This window comes from Mauremys reevesii, linkage group 2 (assembly GCF_016161935.1).
Source record: "Mauremys reevesii isolate NIE-2019 linkage group 2, ASM1616193v1, whole genome shotgun sequence".
Taxonomy (NCBI): domain Eukaryota; kingdom Metazoa; phylum Chordata; order Testudines; family Geoemydidae; genus Mauremys; species Mauremys reevesii.
This window is the reverse complement of record NC_052624.1, coordinates 131,096,709-131,116,361: the sequence shown is the minus strand read 5'-3', so window position 1 is coordinate 131,116,361 and position 19,653 is coordinate 131,096,709. Positions and strand designations below refer to the sequence as shown.

General features: G+C 42.0%; 1 protein-coding gene across 3 annotated transcripts in view; it reads left to right on the top strand.

The window, feature by feature from the left end:
- The window catches only part of CTNND2 (catenin delta 2), a 1,145,701-nt gene that overhangs the window by 28,578 nt on the left and 1,097,470 nt on the right, over positions 1-19,653 (top strand). The window lies entirely within an intron of this gene.

Sequence of the window (19,653 nt, the reverse complement as noted above, 5' to 3'; positions counted from 1 at the left end):
TCATCTCAACAAATATTCTACTTGAGCCCTAGCATCCTACTTAGTCAGAGAGAGAGAGAGAGGGAAAGTTAAAGGGGGAAGTAGTTTTGTAATGGCAGGTATTTGAGCTTTCTTATGCTCTTTTTCAAATATGTGGACATTTCAAATAATGTGGACATTTTTTGGCTTGGCAGGTGATGCCGTATAATTTTGACTACTAATAACATATGTATGTAAGGTAAGATAAAAGTAATGGAATCTCACATTTCAAAGGATAGCCTGGCTGTCAATAGAGGTCAAGAAGATTGATTTTATTTAACCATATGCAATATTGCACAATAGGCTAGGTGCATTGTTTGTTGTTTTGCTTGATTCACTTTCTTTTTCCTTTCTGTAAATAGAGTGATGTGTTAGACAAAGGCTTCTGCCACAGGCATGAGCTGGGACTTAGTGGACTAATGATCTGATCGAGTATGCGAAATCCTGTGTTCTTGTATCTTTAGTTTCCTCTGTTTTCTTGTTCTATATGATGAGATTACTTGTCACATCTGATCAGTCTGGAGTTGTTGGATCTAAGGGAACAGAAAATAGAATTTTACCTATAAATGTTTTTTTTCCCTTCATCTCAGACACACCAATCCAGGATGACCCTTTCTGTCCTAGTTTATAATACTGGAGTAATTACACAAATGACTTCAAGTACGAATTTTTAAAAAGTTTATCTTTTTAAAACTTTTTGTTTTTAATGATCATTGTGCCAATTTTAATAGCTCTTTAAGTTACATCAATGTGGGAGTTGAGAGAGAAAGTGGGAGTAAAACCTCTAGAGGGTGCCAAAAAACTTTGCTTAAAATTGGAACTGCTAACCTGTCAGTTTTATCTAGGAAGAGCACAACCCCTAAGTCCTATACTAAAGCACATATGCAACGGGAAAAATGTTTACTGGTGAAATCATTATGTCTGGAATTCTGTTACCACTACCTAAATGTTTAAAGTGTAGCTGCTTTACAAATGATTGTTCTTTTATGAGGTTCCAAAAACTGTAACATCTAGTGGTATGTAGTTGACATGCAGTGGGAGAGTCACACATTCTTTGACTTGTTTTTTTTTTAAATGTAAATGTATGCCAGGATTTCTAAAATTCATGAAGGAATATGTGAAAATTAGTTACTTTCTAAGTTTCTGATATCACACACATTAATACCGAAATATTGTAAACTGGATTTCTTTTACCAGAGATTTTACATAACAGCTATGACCAGGTGTCTGCAAAATTGCAAGTGCTCTTTTGTCATATTAAAATGACAAAAGATTGTATCCTTCTCTCATCAGAATAAAAGCTGTTCACCTGCATAAACACTTTAAGAATTTTTGCAGAAGGATTTTAACAGCTTTATTCTTACAGAGTATGGAACATTTTTCCAGTGATAAAGACAGGTACCAGGATAGAAACTCTCTGAACAAGGTCTTAAAATATGAACATTTAATTTACTTTTCAACATGTTGTTGTGTTTCTAAATAAATAAATAACTATTTTTAAAGCATCGGTAATAACAGTGATCTAATGTACAGTAAGTTATATCTTATAAAATATTATGGTTCAGTTAGTGTTCAAAGTTGTATCAGTTTCTCAATAGGGACATCATTGTCTTTCAGCCACAGACTTGCAGTGGTGTGGGTGGTGAGATAAACAGGGGTGCTGGCATTGTGCCACTGGGAATTGTTTTGTTTCTGTTTGTTTTTTTAGCACTATGAGTAAGGGACACCTTAATATTTGAACATAAAGTTAGCTGATGTTTCTCTTCCAAATTTCATGAAGCTATTATTCTCTTAATTATAATTTTATGTATGTCTTGGGAAACCTACTGGGTTTGCAAAAGGGAGCTGTTCATTAGCAAAAAAGGAGTTTTTAGTATCTTGGTCTGAACAAACAAATTACACAGAAGGCAAAGTCCTGCTTGCTTTACTGTAATGTATAGTCTCATTGACTTCAGTGGGAGTACTTACATGAGTAAAAAGAGTAAGATTTGGCTTATACTTGATTATTATTCTCTCCCAAATGCTTTGATTTTTTATAAATTAAATGGAGTACTAAAAGCTGACCATGACATATTAAGTCTAAATGGAGAATTGCTATACACATCTGAATTATGTAATTTAGAAAGCATATTAAAGAGCAACAACTACATCTAGAGGACCAGATGCTTTGCACCCAAGTATATTAAGGGTCTGTGAGAGAGAACTAGTTGAACATGACTTCCCAGTTCCAGGAATAGCTGGGGGGGGGAATATCTGGTGGGATGTATTATCTCCCCTGCATATAGCATTAATGAAATTAGGGCTGTCAATTAATTGCAGTTAACTAAAAACATTAATTGTGATTAATCACAGTTCAAATCACACTGTTAAACAATATTTAATACATTTCAATTGGTATTCTAATTTGGATGTTTTTCTACATTTTCATATATATTGTATTCTGTGTTGTAATTGAAATCAAAGTGTATATTTTTATTACAAATATTTGCACTATAAAAATGATAAACGAAAGAAATAGTATTTTTCAATTCACCTCATACAAGTACTGTAGTGCAATCTTTGTTGTGAAAGTGCAACTTACAAATGTATATATTTTTTGTTAGATAACTGCACTCAAAAACAAAATAATGTAAAACTTTAGTGCCTACATGTCCACTCAGTCCTACTTCTTGTTCAGCCAATCACTATGATGAACAAGTTTATTTACATTTACAGGGGATAATTCTGCCCGCTTCTTATTTACAATGTCACCAGAAAGTGAGAGCAGATATTTGCATGGCACTTTTGTAGCTGGCATTTCAAGGTGTTTACATGCCAGATATGTTAAATATTTGTATGCCCCCTCATGCTTCGGCCACCATTCCAGAGGACATGCTTCCATGCTGATGATTCTTGTTAAAAAAAATAATGCATGAATTAAATTTGTGACTGAACTCCTTGGGGGAGAATTGTACATCCCCAGCTCTGTTTTACCTACATTCTGCCATATAGTTCATGTTATAGCAGTCTCAAATGACCCAGCACATGTTGTTCATTTTAAGAAAACTTTCACTGCAGATCTAACAAAATGCAACGAAGGTACCAATGTGAGATTTCTAAAGATAGCTACAGCATTCAACCCAAGGTTTAAGAAACTGAAGTCCTTCCAAAATCTGAGAGGGACAAGATATGGAGCATACTTTCAGAAGTCTTAAAAGAGCAACACTCAGATGAGTAAACTACAGAACCCGAACCACTAAAAAAGAAAAATCAACCTTCTGCCGGTGGCATCTGACTCAGATAATAAAAATGAACATGTGTCAGTCTGCACTGCTTTGGATTGTTATAGTGCAGAACCCCTCATCAACATGGACGCATATCCCCTGGAATGGTGGTTGAATCATGAAGGGACATATGAATCTTAAGTGCATCTGGCACGTAAATCTCTTGCAATGCTGGCTACAACAGTGTCATGTGAACACCTTGTCTCACTTTCAGGTGACATTGTAAACAAGAAGTGGGCAGCATTATCTCCTGCAGACGTAAACAATCTTGTCAGTCTGAGCAATTGGCTGAACAAGAAGTAGGACTGAGTGGACTTGTAGGCTCTAAAGTTTTACATTGTTTTATTTTTAATGCAGTTTTTTGTACATAATTTTATGTTTGAAAGTTCATCTTTCGTGATAAAGAGACTTCACCTCAGTACTTGTATTAGGTGAATTGAAAAATACTATTTTTTTACAGGGCAAATACTTGTAATCAAAAATATAAAGTGAGCACTGTACACTTTGTATTCTGTGTTGTAATTGAAATATTTGAAAATGTAGACATTTAAATAAATGGTATTCTATTACTGTTTAACAGGGCAATTAATCGCACAATTAATCGTGATTAATTTTATAATTGCTTGACAGCGCTTAAATGAAACCATTCCTGGAATATGTCCAGTTCTAGAATCCATGGGTCAAAAGGATGTTGGCAAGATAGAAAGGGTTTAGAAAAGAGCAGCAAAAATATTTCTAGATCTGGAAAACATGCCTAGATAGTGAGATACTAAAGAAGCTTAATCAAGATGAGGCCAAGAGGGAACTTGATGTGTTTGCAAGTACCTACATGGAGAAGAGATTTCTGATAGTAGAGGGCTCTTTTAATCTAGTAGAAAAAGACATAATGAGATCCAATGGTTGAAAGCTGAAGTTAAACAGATTTACATTAGAAATAAGGCATACATTTAACTGTGGGAAACTAACGATTGGAACAACTTACAAATGACAGAAAATCACTACATTTTTGAGTATTTAAATGAAGACTGGGTAACATTCTGAGGCCTGGTCTACACTAGGACTTTAAATCAAATTTAGCAGTGTTAATTCGAACTAACCGCTCAACCGTCCACACCAGGAAGCCATTTAATTCGAACTAGAGGGCTCTTTAGTTCGAATTTGGTACTCCACCCCGGCAGGTGGAGTAACGCTAAGTTCGACATGGCTAGTTCGAATTAGGCTAGGTGTGGATGGAAATCGAACTTAGTAGCTCCGGGAGCTATCCCACAGTGCACCACTCTGTTGACGCTCTGGACAGCAGTCCGAACTTCGATGCTCTGACCAGCCACACAGGAAACGACCCGGGAAAATTTGAATTCCTTTTCCTTTCTGGACAGTTAGAATCTCATTTTGTGGTTGGACATCGGGGCGAGCTCAGCAGCACCGGCAGCAATGCAGAGCTCTCCAGCAGAAGAGTTCATGTAATCTCTGAATAGAAAGAGGGACCCGGCATAGACTGACTGGGAACTCTTCGATCTGATCGGTGTGGGGGGCGAGTAGTCTGTGCTTTCGGAGCTGCGCTCCAACAAACGGAATGCAAAGACCTACGAGAAGGTCTCCAAAGCCATGATACAGACAGAGGATACAGCCGTCATGCAACGCAGTGCCGCGTGAAAATCAAGGACCCCAGACAAGCCTACCAAAAAATCAAAGCGGCCAACGGATGCTACGGAGCCTGCCACCACTGCCCCACCAGTGACCATGGACTCTGACGATGGGACAGTGTCGACGGCCAGTTCCTCGATGATGTTCACGGACGGGGAAGATGAGGAAGGGTTTGTGGAGGACGAGGCAGGCGACAGCGCTTACAATACTGCTTTCCCCGACAGCCAGGATCTCTTCATCACCGTCACGGAGATCCCCTACCAATCCTCCCCGGCCAGGAACCCAGATCCTGAATCAGGGGTAGGAGCAGTCGGTAAGTGCTTTAACCATGTTAACTTTTATTCTTAATATAACAGGAATCCGAAGTGTGTGAAAAGGAGGTCTCTGTATATATGGTGATAGAACAGAAATCCTCCTGGGAGAACTCCACGAAGCTCTCCTGCCGTTAATCGATAAGCATCAGCAGGAGGTTCCTGGGGAGAGCTGCCTTATTGGGTGCTCCGTGATAGCACACTTTTCCGCGCGAGGCTTTCATGCGGTATTCAGGGAGCACTGCCTCCCAGAGCATGGCTGCATAGGTCCGTGGTTCGTGCTAGATTTCACGCAGCATGCGCTCTCTATCTCCTTCAGTGCCCGTCCTCACGGTTATCTCGCTTGGAGACTCCTGCATCTAAGTAGGGGAAGAACTGTTACGTTACGCCTGGTCCAAAGTATTTTTAATAAATAAACGGACAGACGGCATAGCACAGACTCAGCACGCAGCTGCGTGACGAGCGTAACGGAAAGCCAAAGAATCAAATGGACGCTCATGGAGGGAGGGGGGAACGAGGACGCAAGGTATCCCACAGTTCCTGCTGTCTCCGAAAAGCATTTGCATTCTTGGCTGATCTCCAAATGCATCTAGGGTCAAACACAGTGTCCGCGGTGGGTCGGGGCATAGCTCGGCAATTTACGCATCCCCCCCGACCCCCAGAAGTTAAAGGGAAAACAATCCTCTGTTGACTCTTTTACATGTCACCGTATCTGTACTGAATGCTGCAGATAGACGCGCTGCTGCCGCACTCAACAACAACATCCTTCCTCCCACCCCGCCATGGGTGGCTGATGGTACAATAGGACTGCTACCCGTCCTCATCATCAGCCTATTGGCACATGGGGCAGTGCAAAAGGACTGGTAACCATAACAACCATACCAACTGGCTTGGTACAGGTCGGTCAAGGCCGCCTGGTGCTAATTTTTCATGGTAGATGGTGCAGTATGGCTGGTAACCGTCCTCATCATTGCAACAGGGGGCTGAGCTCCATCAGCCCCCACCCTTCATTGTAAAGAAAAGATTCAATTGCCCCTGGACTAGCAGAGGGATGAGTGGCTCCCTCCTCCACACCCCTTAATGTCATCTCTGGACTATCATTGCAGCTGGAGGCTTCCTTCCACTCATTTCTCACAAACAACTACCTGTGTCTTATTCATGCATTCTATATTACTTCATCACACAAGTGGGGGGACAATGGTATTGGAACCCAGGAAGGCTGGGGGAAGAACGGAATGAACAGCTGGGGTTGTTTCAGGAGCACACCCTGTGAATAGCGTTCAGCTCAAAATTTATGCAGGATTGGACAGAGAGCAGCTGTGGTCTCTGGTTCTATGATACAGTGGTTCTCTAGTACAGTTGCCCATATTCTAGGCAGGACTGATTCTATTTTTAGATACCCAAAAAGGAGGGATTGACTCGGGGAGTCATTCCCAAATTTTGCTTTTGCGCCCCTGGCTGATCGACCAGGGGCACTTATGACAGCACCAAATGGCGCAGTGCAAAAGGACAGGTAACCATGACCATCTTATTACCGTCTTCTTACCAGTTCATGGTATGGTAGACGGTGCAGTATGCCTGGTAACCATCGCTGATGTCATGCAAAAGCAAAAGCATGCTGCTGTGTAGCGCTGCTGGTCCGCCTCTGTCAGCGGCATCCAGTACACATACGGTGACACACACAAAAGGCAAAATAGGGTCCATTGTTGCCAAGCTATGGCGTGTGCCAGGGCATTTCATGGAAAACGTGCTCGAAATGATTGTCTGCCGTTGCTTTCCCGGAGGAAGGAATGACTGGCGACATTTACCCAGAATCCACCGCGGAAATGATTTGTGCAACAGCAGGCACAGGGGTCTCAAAAAAAAATTCACAGAGACAGCCTAGACTCAGTTAATTGTTCGCAAAAAAATATCATTGCAAGGAATTCACTAACTGTTTCCCATCTCACAGCTTCCACTGTCTCCAGACCTTCCACAGCATCCCCCTCGCAGAGGTGGGCGAAGATTAGGCGGCGAAAGAAAAAGACAAGGGACACGATTTTCGATGAATGTGTGGGCTGCAACCTAGCCGAGGTGGACCAGCAGAGGCAGTGGAGGGAGAAAGTCTCTCTGTACCAGCGCTCACACAGCGAATGGGAGGAGAGGTGGCGTGAGGAACACAAGCAGGCGACTCAAGCAATGCTTGTACTAGTGAGGGAGCAAACGGACACGCTCCGGCGACTTGTGTATGTTCTGCAGGACCGCTGCAGGACAGAGCCCCCGGCAGTATCTCTGCAACCGCCCTCCCCGCCACAAAGTCACATACCCCCCTCACCCTAAATAACCAGGAGGATGCCCGCCCTGGGCCGTGAATACTGTCACTGCACCCCAGCAGAGTGCTCAAGTAACCAAAAGCTCTCATACCCTACGTTTGCATAAGTCCTTCCCTTCCGGACTCAAACAAGTCCCAATCCCAGTCCCATCCCATAACTGTGTACTTAAGTAATAAAAATACTTTGCTGTTAAGTACTGTTTCCGTCATGTTTTTTCACTGAAGACTGTGTTTGAATGGGGTGCGTGGGGAAGTGCGTTGCTAATTGCATAGGACAGGTACCTTTCCCAGGGTACAGACACGGGGGCCGGATCAGCAGCGGGTAACACACACAGTGCAGTCAGTAGGCACCGTGGTCGGTATGGGAGGTGGTTTCCAGGTTCTGTGTGGGCGGTGGGGATGTGACTTTTTAGCGGGGGAGGGCAGTTACAGATCTTATGCAGCGGTCCTTGTCCTGGACCGCTAAGTCACGCAGCAGAGGAATCTGTATCCGTCCTCCTCCGCCACAAGGCCACATAGCCCCCAGCACACAGAATCCCAAAAAGGAGGGATGGCAGGCTCCGTTGAAACAAGCAGTCCGGCAATGCGGACCGCTGTAGGAGCAGGAGCCTGTCATTCCTTGAGTTTAGAGGCGGTCTTTACATCAGCGCACACCCTACCCACCGCAGTCTGCGTTCCAGTTTCGACCCTTTAACGAAAAGTCATGAATAAAGAAACCTCTCCTCAGTAACAGTGTGACATGTATTTTATTTTTACACGTGTCTTGGAAGTGGAGGAAACGGGGAGAACGGGGTATTTAACCGAAGAGGAGAGTCAACAGTAACTGGGTAAAGAAACAGGGGCAGGTTCAGCTTCTCTGTAAAGAAACTGAACAGTCACAGGTCACGCTGCTCGCTGCTATTTAAAGAGTTCCTTGTCGCTGTCCCAGGCGCCTGTATAGGGCTTCATGAGCAAGTGCATTAGCGGGCAGGCTGGGTCACCGAGGATCACTATAGGCAAATGCACATCCACAACAGTTATTTCGTGGTACGGGAAGAAACTACCTTCCAGCAGGCGTCTGAGCAGCCCACAGTTCCTGAGAACACATGCATCAGGAACCTTGCCCGGCCATACGACGTTCATGTTGGTAAAAAGGCCCCTATGGTCCCCCAGTGCTTGCAGAACCATTGAAAAGTAGCCCAATTTCTCAGCAGCTGAATGTGGAAGAGGTGGACGATAAAGTGCGAGGAGGAGAAAACGGCGAGGATCGCAGCGGGCTCCATGCTTGCAGTGCTGTGGCGTCCACGCTGTCACTGACCAGAAAAGTGCACGAACAGATTGCCCGCAGGCGCTTTCAGGGAGGGAGGGAGTGAGGGCATGATTGACGGTTCAATGACGACAGTTACCCAAAACCACCCTCGACACATTTTTTCCCCCAGCAGGCATTGGGGGCTCTACCCAGCATTCCAATGGGCAGCGGGGACTGCGGGAACTGTGGGATAGCTTCCCACAATGCACCGCTTCGAAAGTCGACGCCGGCCCCGTTAATGTGGACTCAGAAGTTCGAATTAGTGTATTTAGTATGGATACACAAATTCGACTTCATAAGGTCGAATCCACAAATTCGAATTAAGTAGATTCGAAATAGTCCTGTAGTGTAGACAAGGCCTAAAAGATCAGATATAACTCAAAAAGAAGTCATGGGACTTAGGCATAAGTTATTGGGTAAGGTTCAGTGGCCTCTGTTATGTAGGAGATCAGACGAGAATATCATAGTAACTTCTGGCCTTTAAAATCTATCAACCCATGATTTACCTTTGTTGCACTGTAGTGGTTTCCCTCATGTACAAATTGGTGACCAATGTTCCAAATATACTAGAGAGACATTAGTATAGTTTGGTCTATAAGACTTGTGTGTCATTTCTTTCCAACTATATTTCTATCATCACGAATGTTTTGAGCTGACTCCAAGAACGTTACTAGTCCTCATCTTAATGGTTAAAACTCTCAATTTCCTCCCTCCCTCCTTTTCCCCTGTCCCTTCCAAATCCAAGGATATAATTGTAGATTATAGGACACTACTTTACACTTTTAAAAACAACACACAAAAACACAGAGATCCCTGAGGGTCTGGTCCTGCAGTATTTATTCAAGTAAAACACTCCCATGAACTCAGGTTTTAACATTAAATTTCCTTCAAGACTACAATACCACAAAGCAAATTGTAGTGTCCATTGTTCTTTTCCCAGCTGTTTCTGGGGTTTTACTTTGTGTTGAGGTGTTTTTTTGTATGGATGTGAGGGAGGAGTTGGAGTCAAATAGGACACTTTTTGATATGCAATAATTTTAAAGTTAACTGTCATAGGTTTAGTTAGAAGCAACACTAAAAGTTATACTAGGTTAGAGGTGCCTAGGCTTTATAATACAAGCAGTCATAAACCAAAGTTGTAAACTTTTTGGATCATTTATCTTGTGAAATGTAGACAAATAAGTCTTTTTGGAAAGGAGAGGAACAGCACATCTACATTTTTTTAAACAGCATCATTGGCAGCTAAGCCAGCCCTCTAAAAGAGTCTGCAGTGACTCAGCACTCTAGCATGCTGTGTAGGCCTTGCTGGAGCCCTAGGCATAACTAAGTGTGTGAACCAGAATAGGCCTGGCCTTGGCCAGATAGCAATGCACCAGATACCAAGTAAACACATTCCTGACATGAGAAGATGTTACAGGAGTGTCCAGAGTCCTCAAACAACAACATAAGCACATTCCAAGGATATGGTACAAGTACACATTGACTCCTCATAAGATAGGGATGGGATGACAGGATAATGAATAAGGATATTTTGTTTGAACTAGCAGATTCAAGAATAAGGGTGGTAACTAATCACGTCTGAAGTGTAAAACGTAACTTGTCTGTATCAGTGTATAAAAGAGGGGGCAGCAGCCTGGTTGTTGTGGGCATACATGTGTTAGTGTACCTGTAATGATGGAGCCAGGACGCAGGTACCGTGCTTCGTTAACAATAAACCTGGCCGAGCACCTCCACCACTGAATCGACCCTGTGGTCTTTCTTTATGAGGAACACTGGAGTCTGCTGAAGTAGCAGGCTGTGCGCTCTGCTTGTGCTAATAACCCCAGAGCTCCAAGAACAGAAGCACTGAGCAGCTGTAACAGCTTAGCAGCCTGGACAGCGTTGCCAGAGCAACAACATTTCTCAGCACTTATCATGCTGCAGCAGCCTATCCCTGAGCTGGACCTGGATCAGATAACCCCCAGGTATAGTATGTGCAACAGCAATTCCAGGTCAAGAAACCTGTTGCTGTCTCGACTCCCTAGGATTTCAGCCTGCCCTTGATCCAGTTCCTGTTCTGTCTCAGCCCTGGCTGAGCCTCGTTCCAGCCTTTTCAGAGTCCTACTCTGACCTTGCTCCAGCCATTTATCCACCTTCTGACCCCCCAACCCTTGGACTATGCCAAACCTTTGGTCTGCATCTGGACTCCAACTACAATATTGATTTGGCTTGCCTACAGACTCTGACCTTGGTTCTGACCCAGGGCCTGACCCCAGTTTTGCTGTTGCCCTTGGCTTGGTCCTGATCCTACATCTGCAGAAGGCTTCATGCTCAAGTACATCACACTGCAATAATCCAGCTGAGCGGTGATGAAGGTGTGAATAACTAAGCCTAGGTCATAATCTCTCAGGATGGGATGAAATTGACCAATGTGACTGTGAACCTTGAACCAAAGGAGATTGCATTGTGGCAGTAAACTGTTCAAAATGATTTCCTCTTCCCACCAGCATCACCTCTGTCTTGCTTGGGTTCAGCTTTAGCCAGCTGTTCCTCATCCAGGAGCTGATCTCATTCAAGCACTGAGCCATCTTCATGGTGGTTCTATGTGGTAAAAGATAGGCGGAGCCATGTAACATTTATATATGGCTGACACTTGAGTCCATGTCATCTGACCAGTTCACCTAGGGCTGCTCATAGACCAGGGGTCGGCAACCTCTGGCATGCAGCTAGCCAGGGTAAGCACCCTGGCGGGCCGGGCCAGTTTGTTTACCTGCTGTGTTGGCAGGTTCGGCCGATTGCGGTTCCCACTGGCCGCAGTTTGCCATCCCAGGCCAATGGGGGTGGTGGGAAGCCGCAGTCAGCACATCCCTCAGCCCACACTGCTTCCTGCAACCCCCATTGGCTTGGGACGGTGAACCATGGCCAGTGGGAACTGTGATCAGCTGAACCTGGTGACGCAGCAGGTAAACAAACTGGCCTGACCCTCCAGGGTGCTTACCCTAGCTAGCCGCGTGCCACTGGTTGCCGACCCTTTTTATAGATGTTGAAAGAGACCATAAAGCCTCGTGGGACTCCACAGGTGAGGAGTCCTGCACCAGAGGTGCTGTTTCCCATTATTACCATTAGGGTGAATCCCTCCAGGAAAGACTTGAGCCATTGTAATGTATTACCTTGGACCTCTGCCACCTCCCTCAGGTGAGACAACAGAATCTCAGGGTTAGTACAGTAAAATGCTGCAGGGGGAATGATTATTATATTTGTCACTCCACTGAAACTAATAAATTACAATGGCATAAGTGATATCCCAATTTTTTCCATCAGTTTTCGTAATAAAAATATTCTGGTACAATGAGTATAAGTCTGCAAACAATGTCAACCCTGAGTAGTTCTGGAACCATTCCATTTCCTCTAATAACAATAAGAGTGTAACTTGAGGTGAGAGTGTTCATGTGAAAGAATTAGGAAGAATAACTAGGTCTCTTTTAGAGGCTAAAATAGGTAAAGAACAAGTTAAAAATTACCTAGACAAGTTAGATGTCTTCAAGTTGCTAGGGTCTGGTGAAATACATCCTAGAACACTAAAGGAGCTGACTAAGGCAATATCTCAGCCATTATCTTTGTCAGGGAAGATGGGAGAGATTCCAAAGGAGTGAAAAAAAGAAAATATAGTGTCCATCTATAAAAAAGGCGAATAAGGACAACCTGGGGGATTACAGACCAGTCATTTTAACTTCAGTACCCGGAAAGATAATGGAACAAATCGTTAATCAGTTTGCAAACACAAGTCACAAGTGGTTCACCATTAAGTTGGAAGGGCATAATGAGTGGAGTCCCACAGACCTCAATTTTGGATCTGGTTCTGTTCAATATCTTCATCAATGGTTTAGATAATGGCATAGAGAATACACTTATAAAGTTTGCGGACAATACCAAGATGGGAGAGGTTGCAAGTGCTTTGGAGGATAGGATTAAAATTCAAAATGATCTGGCCAAACTGGAGAAATGGTCTGAAGTAAATAGGATGAAATTCAGGAAGGAAAAATGCAAAGTACTCCATTTAGGAAGGAACAATCAGTTGCACACATACAAAATGGGAAATGACTTCCTAGGAAGGAGTGCTGCAGAAAGGGCTGTCAGGGTCATAGCGGATCACAAGTTAAATATGAGTCAATGGTGTAACACTGTTGCAAAAAAAAAAAAAAAAGGAAACATCATTCTGGGATGTATTAGCACAGAGATTCTCAGGAGGTCACAAGGTTATTACATGGGGGGTTGTGAGCTGTCACCCTCCATCCCAAACCCTACTTTACATCCAACATTTATAATGGTTTTAAATATATTTAAAAGTGTTTTTCATTTATGGGGGGGGTCACACTCAGAGGCTAGCTTTGTGAAAGAGGTCACCAGTACAAATGTTTGATAACCACTGTACTAGCAGTATTGTTGTAAGCAAGGCAAAAGAAGTAATTCTTCTGCTCTACTGATTAGGCTGCAACTGGAGTATTGTGTCCAGTTCTGGGCACCACATTTCAGGAAATATGTGCACAAATTGGAGAAAGTCCAGAGGTGAGCAACAAAAATCATTAAAGTTCTAGAAAACATGACCTATGAGGGAAGATTGAAAAAACTGGGTTTGTTTAATCTGGAAAAGAGAAGACTGAGATGGGACATAACAGTTTTCAAGTACATAAAAGGTTGTTACAAGGAGAAAGGAGAACAATTTTTCTCCTTAACCTCTGAAGATAGGACAAGAAGCAATGGGCTTAAATTGCAGCAAGTGAGGTTTAGGTTGGATATTAGGAAAAACTTCCTAACAGTCAGGGTAGTTAAGCACTGGAATAAATTGCCTAGGGGCTTGTGGAATCTCCATCATTGGAGATTTTTAAGAGCAGGTTAGACAAACACCTGTCACGGATGTTCTAGATAATACTTAGTCCTACCATGAGTGCAGGGGACTGGACTAGAAGACCTCTCGAGGTCCCTTCCAGTCCTATACTTCTATGATTCTATGAATCCTCTTGATGTGGGAAAGTTGGATTTTCTACTTCAGCAAAGAGCTGAAAAAGTGGTGTTCCTTTTTTTTTTTTTACCCCATTGGTTACCCAAAATTCACAGTCCTGCTGGTTGTTTCCATCAGGGGAAGAAACTGATTATGGAATCAGGTCTTTGATGCAATCCTGTATATACAAATTTCAGTGATAGCCATGTTAGTCTATATCAGCAAAAAAAACGAGGCATCCTTGTGGCACCTTAGAGACTAACAAATTTATTTGGGCATAAGCTTTCATGGGCTAGAACCCACTTCATCAGATGTGGGAAGTAAAAGATACAGGAGCAGGTATAAATACATGAAAGGATGTGAGTTGCTTTACCAAGTGTTAAGTCAGTCTAACAAGATAAATCAATTAACAACAGGATACCAAGGGAGGAGAAACATTTGAAGTGTTAAGAGAATGGCCCATTACAGACAATTGACAAGAAGGTGTGAGTAGAGCAACCCACATCCTTTCATGTATTTATACCTGCTCCTGTATCTTTTACTTCATACATCTAATGAAGTGAGCTCTAGCCCATGAAAACTTCTGCCTAAATACATTTGTTAGTTTCTAAGGTGCCACAAAGATTCCTCGGTTTTTTTGTATATACAAAGAATCATAAGAATGCAGGGTTGGAAGGGACCTCGAGAGGTCATCTAATCCAGCCTCCTGTGCTGAGGCAGGATCAAGTGAAGCAAATCCCAGACAGGTGTTTGTCTAACCTAATCTTAAAAACCTCCAGTGATGGGGGGTAGAGGAGGGTGGAATCTTCCTCCTCATGACCCCCTTCCACCCTCCCCCTGGAAGCCTATTCCAGAATTTAACTACTCTTGTAGTTAGAAAGTTTTTCCTAATATCTAAATTAAAATTTCTATTGTTGCAGATTAAGCCCATTATTTCTTGTCCTATATTCAGTGTATGTGGAAAACAATTGATCACGATCCTCTTTAATAACAGCTCTTCACATATTTGAAGACTGTTATCACATCACCCCTTAGTTTTCTTTTCTCAGGACTAAAGATTCCCATTTTTTTTAACCTTTCCTCATAAGTCAGGTTTTCTAAACCTTTTATCATTTGAGTTGCTGTCCTGTGGACTCTATCCAATTTGTCCATAACTTCCCTAGTCTGGCACGCAGAATTGGACACAGAATTCCAGGTGAGGTCTGAACAGACAATTACCTCTCGTGTCTTACACACAAACACTCCTGTTAATACAGAATACTATGAGCCTTGTTCACACTTGCATCATGTTGTTGACTCATATATTCAATTTGTGATCTACTAGAACTCCCAGATCTCTTTCAGCAGTTCTACCACCTAGCCAATTACTCCCTGTTTTGTAGTTGTGCATTTGATTTTTTCCTTTCTAAATGTAGTACTTTGCACTTGTCTTTTATTGAATTTCATCTTGGTGATTTCAGCTCAATTCTTCAATTTGTCAAGGTCATTTTGAACTGTAATTCTGACCTTCAAAATGCTAGCAACGCCACCCAGCTTACTGTCATCTGCATATTTTATAAGCATATTTTCCATTCCATTACACAGGCCATGAATGAAAATATTGACTATTACCTGGAGCAGGACAGACTGCTGTGGGATCCCTCTATATATGTCATCCCAGTTTGTCAGTGAACCGCTGATAGCTACACTTTGAATACACTCCTTTCAACAGTTTTGCTCCCACCTTATAATAATTTCATCTAGAACATGTTTTCCTAGTTTGCTTATGAGACACTCATGTAAGACTCTGTCAAACGCCTTATTAAAATCAAGACCTCTACAGCTTTCCCTCTATCCAGTAGGTCAGAACCCTGTCAAAGAAGGAAATGCTGTTGGTTTGGCAGGATTTATTCTTGACAAATCCATGCTGGCTATTCCTTATAACCCTATTATCTTCTACAGCGCTCAGAGATTGATTCCCCTCACCCTCCACCCCCAATCTCTTTCAAGTTATCAAAGCTAGGCTGATGGTCTGTTTCCCCAGTTCTCCATTTCCCCCCTTTTAAAGATAGATACTATATTTGCCCCTTTTCTAGTCCTCTGGGACCTCACCTGACTCCATGAATTCTCAGAAATACTCACTAACTTTTCTGAGATTTTTTTTCCCCAGCTAGTTCCTTTAGTACCCTAGGGTGCATTTCATCAGGAACTACTGACCTGAATACATCTAACTTATCTAAATATTCATTAACTTGTTCCTTCTGCTTTGTTGTTAATATTAAATATAATCTACACAAAGTCCTATTTCCCTGAATGCAGTAGGAATAGAACAGCAGGAGATAGTTTCTCTGCTAACAGTTCTAAGCCTCTGTTCAGCAAGCACTTTTCCCCAAAGCTGTCTCCCTTAGCTTTTTCCTCAGGGTCATGGTACAAGTTCTGTGGTTGTCTCTGGCTTTCTGCTGCCTTCTCTGTCCATTTCTTTTGGTGTTTCTGCCTGTGACATGCAGCTCTAATCCAAACAATTCCCCTGCTTCTGCATTTTATCATCAGACCTTTAGCCTATGTGACTCAGCTCCTATTCCACTCTCATGTGCCCTGTATTTTGGGTGAAGGACCCTAGTTTTACAGCTTTCTATTCCATAAAGGAGCTTAATTGTGTTTTATGTTTATCCTGAATAAACAGCACCTGTTTTACCCATCAGCTTTAATGACTTTCCTCCCTGCCCCAGGAAATGTTTCCTAGACACAGAGAAAGACAAATAGTCTCTAGTTCTATTAGTATTGCTGTCTAAGGAGAAAATATGGGAAAATAAACATGTTTCATAGTCACCTGACACTTGATTGTCAATTAGTGTAACTCAAACAAGAATTAATATGGTGCAGCCATTGAGCACTACCCCTTATCACCAAATATTTGAAAAGAATGACACAGCCATCTGATAACTGATAGTATAAAGGATAACTGATATTGGAAATGCTTAAGTCCTTATGTTTATAAATAAGAATTGTTTGTATAGCCATACAGAAGAGAGTTCTTAGCAACCCGAGAAATGTGATATTTGTATTCACAACCTAGGAATATAGTATATCTCCTTTGCAGATACAGTTATTTATGTATCTGCCACTGCTGACGGTCAGACACCATGTTACTGTCATTGGTCTATGCCTCTCATGAATTCATGGTCATCCGTGCTGATAGGCGCTCCACGCTGGGCAAACAGGAAATGAAATTCAAAAGTTTGCGGGGTTTTTCCTGGCCAGTGCATCTGAGTTCAGATTGCTGTCTAAAGCGGTCACAATGGTGCACTGTGGGATAGCGCCTGGAGGCCAATACTGTCGATTTGCGGCCACACTAACCCTAATCCGACATGGCCATACCGATTTCAGCGCTACTCCCCTTGTCGGGGAGGATTACAGATATCGGTATTAAGAGCCCTTTATATTGATATAAAGGGCTTCGTTGTGTGGACGGGTGCAGGGTTAATTCGGTTTAACGCTGCTAAATTTGGTATAAACGCATAGTGTAGACCAGGCCACAGACATCACAGATCTTTTGTTAGGGTTTTTTTTGGTAATTTGCTTCTATTTTGCTACTTCTAGATAGACAGCAACTAACAGAGAGAACTGTCTCTTAGAAAGCTCTGAGCATTGTGTTTATATGTACACAATATTTTAGCAACTGCATATATCGACTATGTACGTTAATTAGAAGGATAGGGTAAAGCAAAAGTGCTGCTGGGTATTTTTGAAAGGCTATTGAGCCACTTTATGTCACCAAGAAGAATCAGGCTATTGTAGCATAGTGTAAAAACAAAATACTAGGAACCAAATTCTGTTCTATATCTCTGTTTTGTAAATAGAAAGTACCTACATTGGGACATGTGAGTATGCAGCACAGTTGGCTCTAGGGATTGAATAATGCCCTCAGTTACACCATGGTACTCGTGCTTGAGAGCACAATTTAGTCCTCTGTTTATAGAGGTTGCTGACATGATTCAATGATCTTGTCTGTTTAGAAAAAGATAAAATTGTTAGCTTGATAGATTTGGAGAGGTTGGGGAGGGGTGAGGGGGGGTGGGACAATGACTGTAGTCTCCCTCCACTTACTCTAGCAAAGGGAACTTCCTTAGAGCGGTGCTAATTTCTGTCTGCTGAGTTTTGAGCTGCCACCTATGAGCTTTGTCTTTGGGCATGTGGCTCCTTTAAATCTTTGTCCAGCCACTTGTCAGTTAGCAAAGGTTGAAGTCTTCTTTGCCCTACTGCCCTCTGTAGAGTTTCGGATGTCTCTCAAGAGGATTAGGCAAAGTTTCCGTGCTTTCTAGGCAGTGGGTAAACTTGGGTGACCATAGAAGTATTATGTAGCTAGCCCCCACCCACCTAAGAGGTACATAAGGTTTCTGTGGCAAACATCTCAATCAGACTGTACATGTTTCAAATGTGCCAATGCCAAGCTTCAGGACATGCTCTGGGAAAACTCCCTTTGTAAAGTCATTTTTAATTTTCTTGAGCAAAGATTTCAAGAGCAGGTCCTTAAAGAATGAAATTCACAGAAAAATAATGGAACCTTTTCATGCATTGCCTATCTTCTCTTCTAGAGCTATTTGAAAACCTTGGTAAAGTATATTTTGCAGAGTATGTATTTTGAGACCCATTTTAGTGTTGAATACTTGTGTTAAATTCCATTTTTTTTAAAGTTCCTCCTCCATTCAGTCTGAAAGGCCTAATTTAAAGAGTTTTATCTAGCACCTCTTATTTATTGGTGGGGTTTGAGATTTGTTGGGTACAAAGCACTCAAAAGCTCTAGAAGGTAGAAATAGATATTGGGTGCAGAGTTTTCAATGAAATGTGAACTATATAGATATGCTTGGAAGCTTTTTCCTCAAAGAATTTTAAAAAGCCTTAAACTAATCAGCTAGACAAAACACTTAGGCCATGTCTATACTAGGAGCACTTCACCTGTATACTACTAAACTACACCAACAAAGCAATGTACTCTACTGTGAATACAGCTTATGCTGGCAAAGCTCATGGTTTTACCAGTATAGCTTATTCCACATTTCCCAGGTGAAACAAGCACTGGTAAAAAGCAATTTTGCCAGTAAAATTGCATCTAAACTAGGGGCTTCTCTGACTGACATAGGTGTGATGGCAGATCACACCTCTTCACATCCTTGACCAGTATAGCTATGCTGGGGGAAATCTGTAGTGTAGACCTAGCCTTAGGGCCCAATCTTACTCCCTCTAAAAATTAAAGGAATTTTTGCCATTCACTTCATTGGGATCAGAATCTGCCATTTAGATATAGTAAAGCAAAAGGCATTGCTTATATTTTATGCATTGAAAAATACAGAAACCTCTGTATTTCATTATTGAGATTGTGATCACCAAGATATGGTTTATATATATAATTAAAAGTGAACTTTGCACTGAGTTTTGAGAGTTCCTTTGTGTACGATTGCTTAGTCTTAGCATTTGACTACAAGCATGCTTTAAGAGCATGCTTGATCTTTTAATCTTCTGTGAGCTTTCAGGAAAATCCCTCTGTGTACTATTTTCATTGTGATACTGCATTCTTGGTATAGTACTCCCATATTAATCTAAAATTAACTATTCTTCAGCCCCCAAGTTAGATTTATCTCCCCTTTGACCAGACAGAAAATCTCATTGTAAAAAAAAGTTTTCTTTCCTTCCTGGCAGAAAAATATGTTCATACTTGGCAATTTTCTGGGTTTTTTTGAGAATCCATCATAAACATGCAGTTTCTATAGATTTGCAGATATTATAAGTTTACACAGCTTTAATCATTTCATCAATTTTTTTCTCTCATTTTTCTCTGCACTAGATTTATCTGTTTCTTTTCA